This window comes from Cebus imitator, unplaced genomic scaffold (genome assembly GCF_001604975.1).
Source record: "Cebus imitator isolate Cc_AM_T3 unplaced genomic scaffold, Cebus_imitator-1.0 Scaffold139, whole genome shotgun sequence".
NCBI classification, from domain to species: Eukaryota; Metazoa; Chordata; class Mammalia; order Primates; family Cebidae; genus Cebus; species Cebus imitator.
This window is the reverse complement of record NW_016107454.1, coordinates 3,297,497-3,315,713: the sequence shown is the minus strand read 5'-3', so window position 1 is coordinate 3,315,713 and position 18,217 is coordinate 3,297,497.

Genomic DNA, 18,217 nt, shown 5'->3' with positions numbered 1-18,217 from the left:
TTTTTTTTTTTTTTTTTTTAAGACACAGGTCCTTCCTATGTTGTCCTGGCTGACCTCAGACTCCTGGGCTTAAATGACCTTCCCGCCTCTGGAGCAGCTGCACTATGGGGGCACCAGCACATCCGGCTTCAACCTTCCCTTTTTATGCTCTCTATTCTCCCCGCTCCTGTTCTCACACACTCAGATTTAGACCCCACTGTCCTGTGCTCTATGACTCTCATAAAACACCCTCACCCCTGTGCCCTTCTCTCCACTCTCACACTCAGTGAGAAAATGTTAAGCCTCTCAACTCTCAGCCAATCCCACACAGCCTCTTTGTAGCTTACATGTTGCTAGATACATTTACACAGCTGCGATGTCTAATGTCTCTTCCACGCTATGTCCAAAACCATTGACAGACACTTCTACCACATTTCCCAGATGAACCCAACGTCTCATTCTCAGGGCTGGCTACTTCGTGTCGTCTCTCTCTTTCAACTTCTGGCACTCTCCTGGCCTCAACTCCCAGCTAATGACCTGACCTCATACCTGAAAAAAGGTGAACTAATGTCGTGAAATGCATGTGCATTTACTAGGAGTTTCTATTCAAAGACAGAAATATTCTTTGAATATTTAGGCTTCCCCTAAAGCCCGTTTTTTCTTCTATGCTGTATCTCATCCTCTCCCATGTACTCAAGAACTTCTAGAAGCATCTTTCATCTCCACTTCATATCAATGTCTCACTCTTTGCTAGACTTTGTCCACTAGCTTTCCTGGCCTCATGCGTGTCTTGATGCCATCCTTACAAAATCTCAAACCCCATTCGATCCCACATCTCTCTCAAACAGCACCTCCGTTTCCTTTCTCCCTCTCACAATATGTTTCTTGCTATTTCCATTTTCTTACATAGTATGTGTTTCCTAATCTACTTCATTTTGATCTTTGTTGCCACAATACAATGGAATTTTCTTATCAGTTACCAATGACTTTCGTATTCTCCAATTTACTAGTTAATTATGTGTTCCTTATCTGACTATTCAGTAGTACTGGCAGCATTAGCCAGTAACTTTCTCTCAGGCGCTGCAGCCTCTGGGTGTCCCTGGCACAAAATCTTCCTGCTTCAGTCCTTTTCTTCTCAGTCCCCTTTACTAACTCCTCATGTCTGCCAGAATTCCAAATATGTAAGTGTCCAGTATTTATCTCCCTTTGTTCCATCTCTTTGCCATCTCCACTGTCTCCCTAGGTAACCTCATCTATTCCCAGTGGTCCAGTATGCAATGCATATTCTGAGGCCTCCCAAATTTACAGGTCCAGCTTTGGCCACTCTTATTAGCCCTGGCCTCAGAGATCTGCTCCTGAGTCATTAGTTTGATGTTTTTGTTTATCACATGGCTCTTGGACCCATGCTCTATACAATATCCAAAGCAGTCATCTAAAAGTCAAAAATGTCCTGTGGTTCTCCTGCTTTAAGCCTTCTAATTGTTTACCATTATAATTAAATCTTCATCACAACTTTCTAACCTTTCATGAATTTGCCACTGCCAACATCTCTTGCTCTTATTTACCACAGTTTAGCTATATCTGACTTGTTCATTTCAGATTCAAAACATATAATCTTTCTCCCACCTCTGTTGCTTGTTTGTTTCACTTTGAATAAACTACACTCAGAATACACTTTTCCTAAATACCTACAGGACTAATTCTTCCTTGTTTTCTAGATCTCAATTCAATCATTACCTTCTCAAAGAAGTCAACCTTCACATTAGCCACCATCTATTTCTCGATTTACTTTCAAACCTATTATGTATTATATTTTCTCTATAGCATTCAGTGTGATGTTAAATTATTTTTTTATTAATATAGATACATATTGCCATTTTTCTTTTGACTGGAATGCAAACTCCATGAGAGCAGGGGCATTTTCATCTTCAGCCTTCGAGCCCTAGGATACTGTCAGGGAAAGACATTCCGTGAATGTGTTCTGAATAAACAAATGAGAACACGGGTTGGCATATTGAATCCATTTTTATCTGTAAGTATTTATTGAATAAGTTAGGGGCCCAGGCCTGTATTTGGAGCTGGAAGCCCAGATGAAAATTCATGGTCTTTTCCTTCAAAAAGTCTAAACTGAAGAAGAGTTGTGATAAAACAATTAGGAGACTGCTCTGGGAAAATGGACCTCACTGTGCCTGAGAAGAGCAGGGACCAGGTTCAGTCCGGACTTGAAGAAGGAGTGGCATCAAACTGCCCAGGGGCATGGAGTAGGAGGCACGCATCCTGGGCACAGACAAGGAAGCAAGGTCAGTGAGCAGTTTCTCCACCTGCCCTGGCATCCCTGGCATGCAGCTTTGATCTACAGCTGTGGAAGGAGACTGCCAGCAAGTCAGGCTGCTGGGGAATTTCTCAGTCTATGAAACACTTCTACTACTGAACCTGCCTCAGATTTTTCATTTAGATTAAAATATACACATTTAATATATACATTATAGGCACATAAATTTATGGCCAGGTGCAGTGACTCATGCCTATAATCCCAGCACTTTGGGAAGACAAGGCAGATGGATCGTGAGGTCGGGAGTTCCAGACTGACCTCAACATGGCAAAATCCTGTCTGTACTAAAAACACAAAACAAATTAGCCTGACATGGTGGTGAGCACCTTAGTCCCAGCTACTTGAAAGGCTGAGGCAGGAGAATTGCTTGAACCCGGGAGGTGGAGGTTGCAGTGAGCTGAGATTATGCCACTAGACTCCAGCCTGGGTGACAGAACAACACTCTGTCTTGAAAAAAATTAAATAAAAATTAAGAGAAGATACATAAATTTATGTATGTAAACTTTGTATATAAAAATATATTTTTATATATATTAAATATATATAACATGAAATTTTCATTTGGAGTGCTTCTGTAATGAATTATATATTCATTTGTTTTTAAAATTCTATTTAAACTTGGTTTCCTAGAAATCCACTGAAATTAAAAATTGAGCACAAAGTCACTTTCGAGGCCTTTGAAGTTCACAGAAGGCTTGCAATTTGGGGAGCAGCCTGACTGCCAGATCCCCCCTCCCCCATCACATGCTAAGACCCAAAAGAGACCTGACTGGGGTTCAGAATTTTTTGAAGAGAAAGTTTAAAAAGTTCAAGGAGAAGGACAAGATGAATGATAAGGCACTCACCTTTTTATAGAAAAGGCATCCGGAGAAACTCATGTCAGCACTAGGCATTGAAGCCGAAAATGATATGCAGTCATAAACCTGGGAACTTAAGCCAGCCCCGTCACCCAAAGCATGCATGCACAAAGAAACCCTATTCTTTGATGGATGCTTCTACAGGTCACCTTCATTCTGACCATTGGCTTTCCCAAGCCTCTGTCTCTGTAACCAGAGCTGGCTCAGTTATGTCCCATCAAAAAGGACAGATAGCAGGAAGGCCAGGTTCAGGGAGGGAGCTATAATTTTAGCAGCACTTCCTGTTATGAGTCTGACTTCTGATCCCTTGTGCTTGCTCAGGTCAGTGAATTGCAGCAAATGGTATGCATGAGTCACTCTCTCTCCTGGGTCAAGCACAGGCTGTAGGCAGACGCCTGAAGGACTTTTCCCTTTTTAGCTCCGGAATGACACATCCAGTCCACTTTGCTCTCAAAGCATGTAGTTTGGGCAGGATTGGTCAGCAATACATATGTATTTGAACTGAAGTTTGTAAAATAACACAATAATGTCCCGTAACATTTTTCTATTTCATCAGAGCAGAATCATTCTCAGGTGCTACCGACCCAAGAAAACATTTTGTTCAAACTTCTCATCTGGAACAGGAGGAAAGCCTGGGAAGGGTAAGAAAGTTGCCTAAATCAAATGACTAATTAATAACAGAGCTGGGTCCAGCACCCAGTTTGCATGGCTTTCACAACAGGTAGGTCGTCTGTGTGTCTGCTGGGTCTGCTAGGCTTCCTCAGGTTGCCTCATCCATCAGACAGCACTCAAACTTGGATGTGACATGAGTCACAAGAAAATGGGGGCAGGGGAACACTTTTGCAAAGACTTCTGTGGTAGAATTGCAGTGTGTTAGATACTGGAGGCCCGTGATTCAGCATTACACTTAGAATTTAATTTCCTTGTTTGTAAAATGAAGGGTAGTAGCTTCAGTGGTGATTCCCAAACAATGCCATATCTTTCTGAATTGCCAGAGGCTGTTTTAAACCCTCAGGTGTTTGTGTCCCATCCTAGAACTCCTAAACAGCAACTGCGGAGTTAAGAACATAAATTTCTCTTTTAGGACCCTTCACTATTCTAATGGCTACCTAGGTTAGAAAATGATTTTATTAGATTACTCCAGAATCCTTATTCAATTTTAATATTCCATGATGTTAAACAGTATTTTTCAAAATTTGCTTCTACTGGGAATCATTTTATTATCAAGATTGAGAAGGAAATGAAAGATTGAGAAACTTTCAAGAAGTCTTCAATTAACTGAAAAATTTTGGCCATCTTTTCTCAATGTATTGAGATAAAGAAACTTTTTCTCTTTTTTTTAAGACAGTCTCACTCTGTCTCTCAGGCTGGAGTGCAGTGGCACAATCTCAGCTCACCACAACCTCCCAGGTGCAATCTCAACTCACGGCAACCTTAGCCTCCCAGGTTCAAGCAATAATCCTGTCTCAGCCTCCCCAGTAGATGGGACTACAGGTATTGATCGACTTCTGACCTATGCAACTTACAACCATTCGACTTTACGACCACAGTCGCTAGCCACGACTGCTCCGCTGTAGATTTTTGGAAACACTACAACATTTTGATGTGTATCAAGAATATCACTACTGCCTGGGAGGATGTGACGACAAAGTGCATGAATAGCATCTGGAAAAATTGTGTTAAGCGCTATGTTAATGATTTTGACGGATTTGACAGTGAACATGAACTTGAAAGGATTCGGGGAAACAATAGTAAAACTCGCCAAAGAACTTTCTTTGGAATGTGAAATGGAAGATGTCGAAGAGTTGCTAGACAAAGAATCTGGAGAACTTACAAATGAAGAGCTAATCTAACTGGAAGAAGAAAGAGTGGTGGAAAAAGAAAGAAGAGAAGCAGAGAAAGAAGAGGAGGAGCCAGAAAGAAAGTTTACCACTAAGGGATTATCAGATGGTTTATCTTTACTGAATAAGCTTCTTATACATTTCAAAGCAATGGACCCAAACATTGAACGATTTGCAAGGATTGAACGGATGGTGCACGATGTGTTTCATCTGTATCGTGAAATTTATGAAGAAAAAAAGAAACATACAATTCAGACAAAGCTCACCATGTTTATGAAAAAACCAACTCCAGTAACCCCAACTGCTGCCTCAGATGACGACATCAACGATCTGCAGCCAAGCACCAGCGGCCAATAAAATGTTTCGTACATGTTTATATATTTTGATATGTTTTGCAATTGGGAAAATGTTTCCTACGGCATTTTTTACACCTGTATTTTGTATCTTTGCATGCACCTGTATTTTGTAATTTTGTATGTTTTGCAAATATTAAACCAGTTGTACTGGTAATGCAGTGTTTTACTTAAACCGGACGAATGTAAAAATAAGAAACAAAATGGTGTAGAGATGATACAAATGGCATAAAATAAACAAAGAAAATTATGATACATAACAATGAAAGAAAATTATGATAAAATACGACTTAAAGATTTTTATAACATCATTTCACAGTACTGTACATACAGGTATTGATTGACTTACCACCTATGCAACTTACGACCATTCGACTTTACGACCACAATCGCTAGCCACGACTGCTCCACGTCTGGCAGCGCAAACGTTGCCCAGCTGGATGTACGACAGTGCGGACCAGCTTCCAGCAGCACTACCATCTCCGTGTGCACCATTTCAACTGTACATATAGCCTACTCAACTTACAACCAAATCGTGTTATGACCGGTCCATTGGAGCCAATCGTGGTCGTAAGTCGAGCACTAGCTGTACAGGAGTGTGTCACCACACCCAGCTACTTTTTGTATTTTTAGCAGAGATGGAGTTTCACAACGTTGACCAGGCTGGTTTTGAACTCCTGACCTCAGGTGATCCACCCGCCAAGGCCTCCCAAAGTGCTGGGATTACAGGCATGAGCCACTGCGTCAGCCAAGAACAATTTTTTTTTAAAGCAACAACTACTAGCACCTCAGAAACTAATGCTCCCCAGAAGATGTTTTTAAAATAACCTAAATTATTAAGACAAGAACTTTATATACAAATATAGAAACTTTATAATTAAAAAAAATAATTATGGTCACCCTCTTAAAAACAATTAGATAAGGAAAACGGACTTACAAAACTATTCACTTAATCACTGAAGACACATTTTCTCTTAAGGGCCAAGTGCTCAGAGTTAACAATAGATTTCTGAGGTGCCTGGCTCTTTAATGTAAATTTGTACTGTCTCCACCCCGAAAGGTGCTTCTCTTAGATCTTGTTTTTCTGGGAAAGGTGAAGAATAATGAGACGTCTACTTTATTTGAGTAGTCAGATGTTTACAAATGAGCAATCTCTAGATATATCTTCGGTTTGGAGTTTGCTTTCTCTTTGCAGTTCACCTCTTTGGGTTTTAAATGTTTCCTCTGACTCCAGATGAAAAACTAGCTTGAAATAAATACCCCATGACAGCCACAAAGCCCTTCTGTACAGAACTCTGTCCGCTGCCGATGGATTTGGAATGAGAGTCAGGCTTGTGCAGAGGCATCCGGGGTCAGATGCAGAATGACCCGCTCCTCTGGTTTCACTTAAAGGCACATTTTCTCCATGGAGATAACACACACCTCCAGATCTGGTTACTTGCTTCATAAGGGGATCTCATTTGTCCTAATGTAATTTTTAGCCTTTGAAAATGTCTTAAACTTAGCTTTGTCCCCTTAACAACATACATTTTAAAAAAGAGCCCTTCAACAAAAAGAGATGAGTGTACAGACACCAGGTAAAAAGTGGAAGTGCTAAATAGTCATATTCCTGATTATTTCATCAAAAGAGTGGCTCTTTTTAAAAAGCAGGCTGAGGACTGCCATTCCGTCCTTAGCATTCACATCTGCACGTGTTCACGGGCCCGGGCTGCTCACAGCCTCTCCCACAGTGCCCCCCCTGCCTCTTCATCTGACAGGGAATTCCTGACTCCTCTACTAGTGTCTGCATTTGTTGTTGCTAAAGTGTTCATGGGAAAACACAAAAATAATTGAGCCTCTTGCTGCCTTCATTCCTCCCTCCCTCCCTCCATCACTCCTTCCTTCCTTCCTTCCTTCTCTTTCGCTTTCTTTCTTGTCCTCCATCCTTCTTCCTCTCCCCTCCCTTCCTCCCTCCTTCCTGTCCATCTCTCCTCCCCTTTGTCTAAGCTTCATCTTGCATCACTCTCCCCTTCCCTCTCTTTCCTGCTTCCTTTTTTCTCTCCTTCCTTCCTTTTTTCTTTCATTTAGCCCCCTCCCCTCCCACAGTTGCCTTCTCCTTTCCTCCCTTTTCCTTCTTTCGCCCTTCTCTCTCTTGCTCTCTCTCCCTCCCTTCCGCCCTCCTCCACCTTCCTTTCTTCTTTCCCTTCTTCTTCCTTCTTTCACTCTCTTTCATCTCTCCTTTCTACCTTTCTCCTCTTCATTTCCTTTCTTTTTCCTTCCTGCTTCTTTTCCTTCTTCCTCCCTTCCATCTTCCCTCTTCCTTTCCTCTTTTCCTTTCTTCCTCCCTTCTTTTTCTTCCTTTCTTTTGGAATATTCTATCTCCAAATTCTTTTTTTTTTTTTTTTTTGAGACGGAGTTTCGCTCTTGTTGCCCAGGCTGGAGTGCAATGGCGCGATCTCGGCTCACCGCAACCTCCGCCTCCTGGGTTCAGGCAATTCTCCTGCCTCAGCCTCCTGAGTAGCTGGGATTACAGGCACGCACCACCATGCCCAGCTAATTTTTTGTATTTTTAGTAGAGACGGGGGTTTCACCATGTTGACCAGGATGGTCTCGATCTCTTGACCTCGTGATCCACCCGCCTCGGCCTCCCAAAGTGCTGGGATTACAGGCTTGAGCCTTTCTTCCTCCCTTCTTTTTCTTCCTTTCTTTTTGAATATTCTATCTCCAAATTCTTATTGCACATTCATTACGTGTCAGATAAAGTTCTTGCTCCAGAGACAGAAGTAAAACCCATAATTTTTGCCTTGCAAAAGCTATGATTACTTATAACTGAACCAGGAAAACCACCAACTGCACAACAGGGTTCTCAAGGTCATGTAGGAAGGACAGTGAAAACAGGGCATAAGGAGACACTGCAGAGCTGGGGTGCACACCGAAAGGTGCCCAGAGAGCTTGCCAGAGAACGAAGTGCCTGCCTCAAGTCCTGAAGGGTACAGGGGAACCCACAGAATGTAAAAATGGAGAAAACACTTTCCAAGCAGCAGAAATCATATGTGGACGGCACAGAGATACACCACTACACTAGCAAACCTCAGTGAGTGTTCCGAAAGGGCGGGGTGTTTGTGGGACCGAGACCATGTTGGACATGAGCCATGTCACCATGACCTGGGGTGCGTGGTCCAGGAGAATGGACCTCGCCTGGTAGGCGACAGGAAGCAATGCACGTTGAACATTTACACAGCACTTTCTCCATTAGGGGATCTCATTTGACTGAATGTGATCTTAGCTTCTGAAAGGTCTTAAACCTCACTTTGTCCCATTTATCATAATACATTCTTAAAAGGAGTCTTCAAAAAAAGGAATTGGTGCAGAGAAACCTGGTAAAAAGTAGAGTGTTAACTAATCATGTTCCTGCAGATTTGATCAAAAGAACTGGTCTTTTTGTAAAACGGGATCAGGGCTGTCCCTGGACAGCCCACCATATCATGAAAAGCGCATGGACATCTGTAAAGACACGTGCTGCATAAAGACTGCATGACATTGCTGTCAAATGTGTACCTTGTGCTTATAACCACCTTAACGGAACGTGTGCAGTTACATGTGACATTGATAAATAGGTGGAGACATGTTTCCTAATAGACAATGAATCCCATGAATGTGTTCATATGTGTTCAAAATAAATTTAACCACTCTACTTACACTGATTATCACAGGGACCTCAGGAAAATGGGAACAAAATCAGTTTAAACAACATGGCTTTCATTTTCATTGGCTTTTCTATTATTTACATTTTTTGTTGTCTCTTCAATCTGATGAAGGCTCTTTTTAATGATTGATAACTTTCCTAGAGTCCTGTTTATTCCTTAAGAGAAAGACAATATTTTCTTGACAATATTGAAGTTCTTTAGACATATTCATGTTTCATGTTCTTAGCTTTCGCTGTAGCGCTTAGACTCATTTCTCCAGGTCCTGCTTGTTTGCTTTTGTTTCTAATTAAGTGGATTTTCTGGTTCAGGGCTTTAGACAATGCCAAAAAATGTAATTAAAATCACACTGGTCACAAGAGGAGACTTTTGGCAAAAGCATATATTATTCCCTTCCTGAAAAAGGACGTTGGCCAACCTGATTTTTATCTAATTGTTTAGAAGGCCCAGGAGCGATCAGCTCTCCACACAACTTGTCTCCCTGCCAGCCCTCTGGGTTTCAGAGGCCTCTTCTTAAAAGTTCAAAGACCAACTTCACATTTTCTGTGAACCTTATTTGGAATCTGCCCGAGGGAAGCACTTTGAGGCTAATCCCATGGCCTAACTCCAAATGAGGGGCAAATGTATGTCTTTTATGAAAGACTCACTCAAATCAGAATCTCAGGGAGCTCCCAAGAGCAGCCTTTGACACAGAGTCGGTTAAAAGGAGCCAGAGGATGGTGGACATTTACATTTGGTGGCGGAGATGGACCATTTAGACCAGAAAATAAAAGCAGGGGATGGCTTGGTCTGTTTTCCTTTCAAAGATCCCATGATAGAGGATGCTGCAGAGTTATAGTAAGTTTTTTTTGCTTAAGGATATGATGACCAAAGCATGACCCTTGGCAAATTCCCATCTTAATGCAGTCACAAAGCAGCTGGAAACTTCACTGAAATACAGAAAAAGCTCATTGGGAAATGTTTGGTTGCCCTTTTAAAGAATTTCTACAAACATAAATAAAGACAGATTAATAAATTCATACAAATATATGTGAGGATGGAAGAAGGGCTTGTCATAAAGTAACCATCGTCTGTGTAAATAAACCTTTATAATACATTGACTCTTGGAAAGAAAGGAAGAAGGAAGGAAGGAAGGGAGGAAGGAAGGAAGGAAAACAAGGAGGGAGGGAGGATGGAAGGAAGGAAAGAAGGGAGGGAGGGAGGGTAGAAAAGAGGCAGGAAAGGAGGGAGGGGAAAGGAAAGGAAGGAAGGAAAGAAGGAAGGAAGGAAAGATGAAAGAAGGAAGGAAGGAAAGAAGAAAGAAGGAAGGAAGGAAAGAAGAAAGAAGGAAGGAAGGAAAGAAGAAAGAAAGGAAGGAATGAAGAGAATAAGGGAGAAAACAAGGGAAGGACGGGGAGGGAAGGAGGAAAGAGAGAAAGAAATGGGGAGGAGGGAGGAAGGCGGGAGGAGGAACCATAAAATCTGTGAAGATACCAGGGCATCAGCAGAGGACTGAGGACGTCTTCCTTCCTGCCCACCGGGATTGTGCCTCACTTACTGGGGAACTTGCAATAGTTACTTTTCCTCTCTGAATCTCAATTTCTTTTTTTTTCAGACCAAGTTTCACTCTTGTTGCCCAGGCTGGAGTGCAATGGCATGATCTCGGCTCACTGCAACCTTTGCCTCCCAGTTCAAGCGTGAATCTCAATTTCTGTATCAGCACAAATCGCAGAATTGGAGGAAATGATTTTTATTGTTTATTCCTCTCTAAAATTTTGGTGAGTATATGTGTGTGTGCTGCAAATCACCCTTAAAACCTGATAGATAGCAGAAAAAACATTTCTGACATTGATGTGATTGTCAGGTTTTTGTCCCATAAAACAAGGAAACCAAATAAACAAACGGCGACAACTTATTACATTTTTATTTTTGCATTTGCAGTTTTGCATTTGGAACTTAATCTATAAATGTACATGATTTCTTGGAGTTCTCTTCTCCCTTGGATGGGTCTTGCAAAAGCAAACTATTGATACAGAAATAGAGATTATGTCCTTTATTTCAAATTTAATTTCTTGAAATCATTTCTAGTTTCTTGGAATATGCTTGAAATTTCTACATAAATGACATTATTCATCTGACAGACTTAAAAACCTCCCAAGCAAATATCTTAATACCTTCTAGAAATTTTAGTAAGTGTTTTTAAATGTTCATGCTATAGCATCAATTTTCTTCCTTCTGTACTGTTGAGGAGTTAATGCAAACAGTCACAAAGAAGAAGAGAGAAATGAGCAAATTCATTGATTAGGGTCCTGATGTATTTGTTGGCTTCAGATAGTCTTTATGTCTAATTACAGCCTAATGTTGTGCAAACATAGAACAAGACTTGATCCTTGCTTGTTTACACTCACTGTGAGGTGGGATAAAGGCCGTGCTGTCGGTCCAAGCTCCTCTTATGTTCACGATCCCCCAGGACCTCCTCACTTTGGCACACAAGCTGCCCGCAATCTAGCCTCTGCCCTCCTGTCTGGCTTCCTTGGCCAGTACCCCCTTCTCTCTCTCTCCCACAACTCACGCATGGGTGTGCATGCACACACACGTACACCCCCTTTTCCCCAAGTCAGTTACATCCTATGGTTTCTTTGACCACGGTGTCCTCTTTGACTGGGGTCCTCTATGCCGTCCTCTTTAAGTGGCTGAACTTTGTACTTTAAGACTCAGCTTGAGCTTCATTTTTCAGGCAGTCCCTACTGTCTTGTCTCTCACCTACGTTTCTCCAGCACCTCCTCACATCGTTTACATGTTAAGTTGCATTATTGGTTTACCAGTGTGAACAGGGCAGGGAGCTCCTCAAAGACAAGAACTGTCACTTCTTTTAATATCCCTAGCCCTGAGCCCTGAGGGGGTATGCAACAAACATTTGTAATTAGGGTGCTAAGGAGGGCTTTTAGATGAAAAAGCAACAAAAGCGTGCATAATTTAAATTGATAAAGAAGCAGTAGATTGCATCCTAACTAGAGCAATGGTGTTCAGTCTGGTAACTCAGTAGTTGAACGGAAGGTTCAATGATTGTCTTCTGAAGTTTGGTATCCACATCAGTGACTCTAGGTGGCGTAAGAATGGAAAACTGTTCGCACTCCAGCCCTTCACTTCATTGAGATTTGTTGGAGAAAGTTACTTTCAACCCTCAGCAGCCAGAAGGGTTAACAATGTCCGCCTTCCTCATGGATTGCCTTAAGCAGGGGGAGTAACTTACAAGCAGGCCGTAAAGACTGACTAAAACCTTGGGTCACACGTGTATGGCTATGTTCAGTAAGAAAGAATTAGAACTGAACATAAATTAATGAGGTTATAACCTAGTAAAAGCTTTCCCACAGTGGAAGCTTTTTGAAATGGAATTTTGCCTTACTATGTATTTTTGAAAATCAATAAAAATTAATACTAATGCTTCAGGAATGAGTAAGCAGGGCGAAAGCCATGCTGTAAGTTCTAGACATCATGCAGAGCACACAGCTCCCGCAGTGAGGAGAATGGCCCTGGCCCTTGTCAGTGTTGGGTAGGGCCCCTGAAAGTCCTGGTTCACACACAGCCCAAACCCGCCGTTGTTCTAGGCCCTCCTCTCACAGCATCAGAAACAAGATCAAGGTCTCCAAAGATGATTCGATTTGGCCCAGGTTAATGCTGAAGGAAAAGAAAGCTCATTTTAGCAGATTTCTCTTTAATGACTTTGAAAAAGATTGTTTAAAGTTAACTTTTCGAAAAGAAAGTTAAATGACTTTTTAAAGTGCCATTCAGTGAGAAAACAAATCCACAATGTACTCTCAGATCTGGTGGGAACGTTTCTCTCTCCACTCTCTGCTGTACGCAGCACAAAACCAGCTCACCTGAGCATCAGGAGGAAAGCGGAAGTCAGGGGGCACCTCTCTTTGCGGGATATGTCACCTTTCCTTCCTGGAGAAAATTGAAAGAGGAGAAGTGTGTCACCGCTTTTGTTACCGCATCAAATCTGGCGACGCCTCTGTTTTTACTAATGATATTTCCTTTGTCTCAAACTCCCTCACCTTTCCTGCTGGAGCTCCAAGTTCCAGCTCTAATGTCCCCACTGAGCCCCCCATGTAGAATAAGGCATGCCACTCTCCCTGCCACAGAGTCCCAGGGCTTTGTTCACAACTGTTTATTACAAGACCTTCATAACCTTCCGAGCCTGACATATCAAACAGCCTCAGCTCCTCTCAGGGTCAATCAACATCCGTCACATATCGGGAGTACCAAAGCCTAGCCGGACCTAAACAGTAAAGGCATCATAGATGTACACCGTGCGTTTTTACTGTGTTGATTTGCTTGTTTGGCATTCTGAATATATGTGGAAATTTAAGTTCGAACAAGGGGGTTTAAGTTCAATGTAAGTGGAAATTTAAGTTCAAGCAAGCAGAGGGTTGCTTGAACTTAAAGTGCAGGTGCATCTGATCAAATACACAGATATCGGTAAGAAAGGATAATAATACGGGAAGATGTTATCATTGGATGTGTAGTTTCCGCACAGAACTCAGCTCTTTGGCTGCTGGATAAATTCTGGTCTCTTTGGGAAGATTGTCAAGAAATACTTGCACACTTAAAGCCCACATGCACAGTTGAAAATACAAAGGGCTGCAGGTGCCAGCTTTGCTTTTTCTCTACGAAATATAAATCTTGGCCTTGTGGGTAAAGTCAGAACTGACCTGTAAACAGAAGCCATTGGTGTATCCATTAACAATTTTAATTTTACTATGATTCTATCCTACATACAAAAGTAAATATACAGTTGACCCTTGAACAACATGTCGGTTGGGGCACTGACCACCTCCATTGTCCTGGCACAGTAGAAAAATTTTTGTGTCACTTTTGACTCCCCAAAATCTTTACTACTGGTAGCCTGCTATTGACCTGATATCTTACCAATAACATAAATAGTGGATCAACTCATATTTTGTATATGTATTATACACCATATCCTTAAAATAAAGCAAGCTAGAGAAAATGTTATCAAGAAGATCATAAGAAAGAGAAAACACATTTACAATTCATCAAGTGAAAGTGGATCATCATAAAGGTCTTTGTCCTCAGTGTCTTTCTGAAGAGGAGGAGGAAGAGGAGGTGGTTTTGCTGTCTCAGGGGTGGTAGAGGTGAAACCAAATCCACATATAAGGGGGCTGAGGCAGTTCAAATCCACGTTGTTCAAGGGTCAACTATGTATATATAAATATACACCACAGAAATATTCTATTTTTATGCACAACATAATGACATCTTGGTCAATAACAGACTGGCTATATAGCGGTAGTCCCCGAAGATTGAAATACAGTATTTTTATTATACCTTTTCTGTATGTAAATATATCTAGGTACACAAATACTTACCATTGTGTCGGAATTACCTATAGAACTCAGTGTAGGGACCTGCTGTACAGATTTGTCATCTGGGAGGAATAGATGATTTCGTATAGCCTAGGTGTGTAAGTAGGCTCTATCATCTAGGCTTGTGAAAGCACACTCTATGATAGTGGCACAAGGACACATTTCTCAGACAGCATCCCTGTCATTAAGCAACACAAGATTGTATTTACGAATATTAACAGCTTCAAAATTAAAAATAAAATCAATTGTGCTTGAAACTCAAATTTAGAGTATTCACCTTTCCCTCTGAATCCCCCAATACACGTTTCCTGATTGTGTCTTATTTTCTTCCCAGAAGTAACTAGTGACCTGTATGTTTATGAACTCTTCAGCATTTCCATATTGCATGTCTGAAAACATATAAATGCATCAGTATCTATTTTAGACCTATGGAAAATCTGACTGTTGGTGATCTGCATTGGCATAAATTTTTCTCTCAAAATTAATGTTTTGAAAATCATCTGTTTATGTGTGTAGCTGTAATTGATTCATATGTTTTACTATTTTAGAGTGAAATTGTACAAATATACCATAATTCATTACTCCAGTTAGTTCTAATAACATTTGATGGTTCCTAATTTTTTTTTACATAATGTAAAAATTTATATTCAGATGCACATGAACACGGGCCTCTTCAGGATCTAAATTTAGGAGTGAATATTTTTCCATGTATTTGATAATACTTTATTTCATCAAACTTTAAAATTTTTTCCAATGTGATAGGTATAAAATGTCGTCTTGTGGTATTTCTTTCAAATAAATTTAGTTATTATATGTGCATTAAAAATTAGAAAATATAGAAAAGCATTAATATATTAAGAATATCATGTTCACAACACCCGGAAAGTAACACTTTTAATATTTCTGTATCTATACTTCTAGATCTTTTTAAACAAAGTGAGATAATGTCCTATGTGCTGTTTGTAGCCTGTTTTAAAAATTAACAATTTTAAACTTTTGATTTCTGTTTATTTTCATCTTTTCTAATTTCTGTATCATTTTCATATTTTCGAATGAACCTACATATTCTTTATAGCTGGTTTGCTTGAACTGTTTTCTAATCCAGAACTATGCAGTAAAATCCATTTTTACATTCTTAACTTTTGTATTCTTGTGCAGTCACTTTTTATGATATTGGCTTGCATAGAACGTTTATAAGGTATCCCATTTTTGTTGATGGCTCTAGTTGCTTCTTCATGGTGTCATTGTGCCTCTAGATCTAATCCCCGTAAATTACAGTTATGTGAAAGCTTAATGAATTCAAGTTAATTTTGTGTGTGTGTGTGTGTGTGTGTGTGTGTGTGTGTGGCTAGCATACACTACAGATATGCTTCATACCACATGGAATCAGAGGAAAAGATATTTGGTTGTATCATAATTAAGATACTTGGTTGTATCATAATTAGTGATGTTAAAACTAATCATTTTGTTGAGATGAAGACAGTCATCCTTATATAGATGTATCTCAGAGATATTGGAGGTTGGGTTTTACGCCATAATTAAGTGAATACTGCAGTAAAGTGAGCCAGAAAATTTTGTTGTGGCTCAGTCCATATAAAAGTTATGTTTACACTCTACAATAAAGTGTGTAATAACATTACATCTCAAAAAACAATGTACATACCTTAACTTAAAATACTTTAATGCTAAAAAACATTACCTGAGCCTTCAGTGAGCAGTAATGTTTTTTGCTGGTGGAAGGTCTTCCTTTGATGTTGATGGCTATTTGCTGATCAGCATGGTGACTCCTATAGGTTGGGGTGGCTGTGGAAATTTTCCTTTCTTTTTTTTTTTTTTTTTTTGTCTGAGACACTCTCACTCTGTTGCCCAAGCTGGAGTGCAGTGGCAATCTCAGCTCGTTGCTGTGGAAATTTCTAAAAGTAAAACAACAATGAAATTTGCCACATAAGTAGACTTTCTTTCATGGAATATGCTCTGTAGCCTTAATGCTGTTTATAGTATTTTACCTACAATAGAACTACTTTCAAAATTGGAGTCAATCCTTTCAAAGCCTGCCACTAATTTTTCAAATAAGTGTATGTAATATTCTAAATACATTTCAACAAATGTTCATAGCATCTTTACCAGGAATAAATCCCATCTCAAAAAACCACTTTTTGTGTTGATCCATAAGAAGCAACTTCTTATCCTCATCTATTCAAGTTTTATAATGAGTTTGCAGCAATATAGTCACATCTTCAGCCTCCACTTCTAATTTTTTTTTCCTGTTCCCACAGTATCTGTGGTTATTTCCTCCACTAAAGTCTTGAACGCCTCAAAGTTATTCATAAGAGTTGGATTCAACTTCTTTCAAACTCCTGTTAATGTTGATATTGGAACCTCCTCCTGTAAATCACAAGCATTTTTATTGGTATCTAGAACTGTTTTCTTTCCAGAAAGTTTTCCATTTATTTTCCCGTATTTATCAGAAGAATCACTATCTGTGGCCGCTATGGCCATACAAAATGTATTTCTTAAATAATAAAACTTGAACATTGAAATGATCCATTCATCCATTGGCTCCACAATGTATGTTGTTTTAGCAGGCATGAAAACAATAGTAATCTCCTTTTACATCTTTGTCAGAGATCTAGGGTGATCAGGAGCATTGTCAGAGAGTGGTTATATTTTGGAAGAGTTTTTTATTTTGTCTCAGCAGTAGGTCTCAACAGGGGACTTAAAATATTCAGCAAATTATGCTGTAAATAGATGCACTGTTATCCAGGCTTTGTTCTTACATTTATAGGGCTCAAGCAAAGCAGATTTACAATAATTTTTAAGGGTTACAGGATTTTCAGAATGGCAAGTGAGTGCAGGCTTTAAGTTAAAATCACTGACTGAATTATCCCCTTAAAAATGAGTCAGCCTGGCTTTTGAAGCTTGGAAACCAGGCATTGACTTCTCTCCAGCTATGAAAGTCCTAGATGGCATCTTCTTCTAACAGAAGGCTGTCTTATCTACATTGAAAATCTGTCATTTAGTGTAGTCACCTTTTTCAATGATCTTAGCTAGATCTTCCAGATAACTTCCTGCAGCTCCTATTCATACGTCAGCATTTGTTGCTTCATCTTGATACTTTCTTCTTAGGGAGATGTCTTCTTTCCTTATACCTCATGAACCAACCTCTGCTAGTGTCAAACTTTTTTAATGCAGTTTCCTCACTTCTCTCAACCCTCATTGAATTAAAGAGTGTTAGGGTAGTCTTTGGCTTCAGGAAATGTAGATGGTTTGATCACCTATTCAGACCCCTAACATTTTCTCCATATTAGCAATAAGGATTTTTTTTTTCTTATCATTCATGTGTTCACTGGAGTAACATTTTTAATTTCCTACAGGAAGTTTTCCTTCACATTTATAACTTGACTAACTGGTGCAAGAGTCTGAGCTTTGTGACTATCTAGTTTTTTGGCATGCCTTCCTAAGTTTAATTATTTTCAGCTTTTGATTTAAAACGAGAGACTTGGGACTCTTTCACTTGAACACTCAGAGGCCTTTAAAGGGTTATTAATTGGTTCAGTTTCAATGTTGTTGTCTCTCAGTGAATAGGAAGGGCCAGGGGAGAAGAAGAGAGTGGGAATGGCTAGTCACTGGGGGAGTCAGAACATACACATTTATCAGATAAGTTCTCTCTTTTGTAGGTGCAGTACATGATGCCCTAGGCAATTACAAGAGCAACATCAAAGATCATTGATCACAGATTACCATACCAGATATAACGGTAATGAAAGTTTGAAATACTGTGTGAATTACTAAAATGTGACACA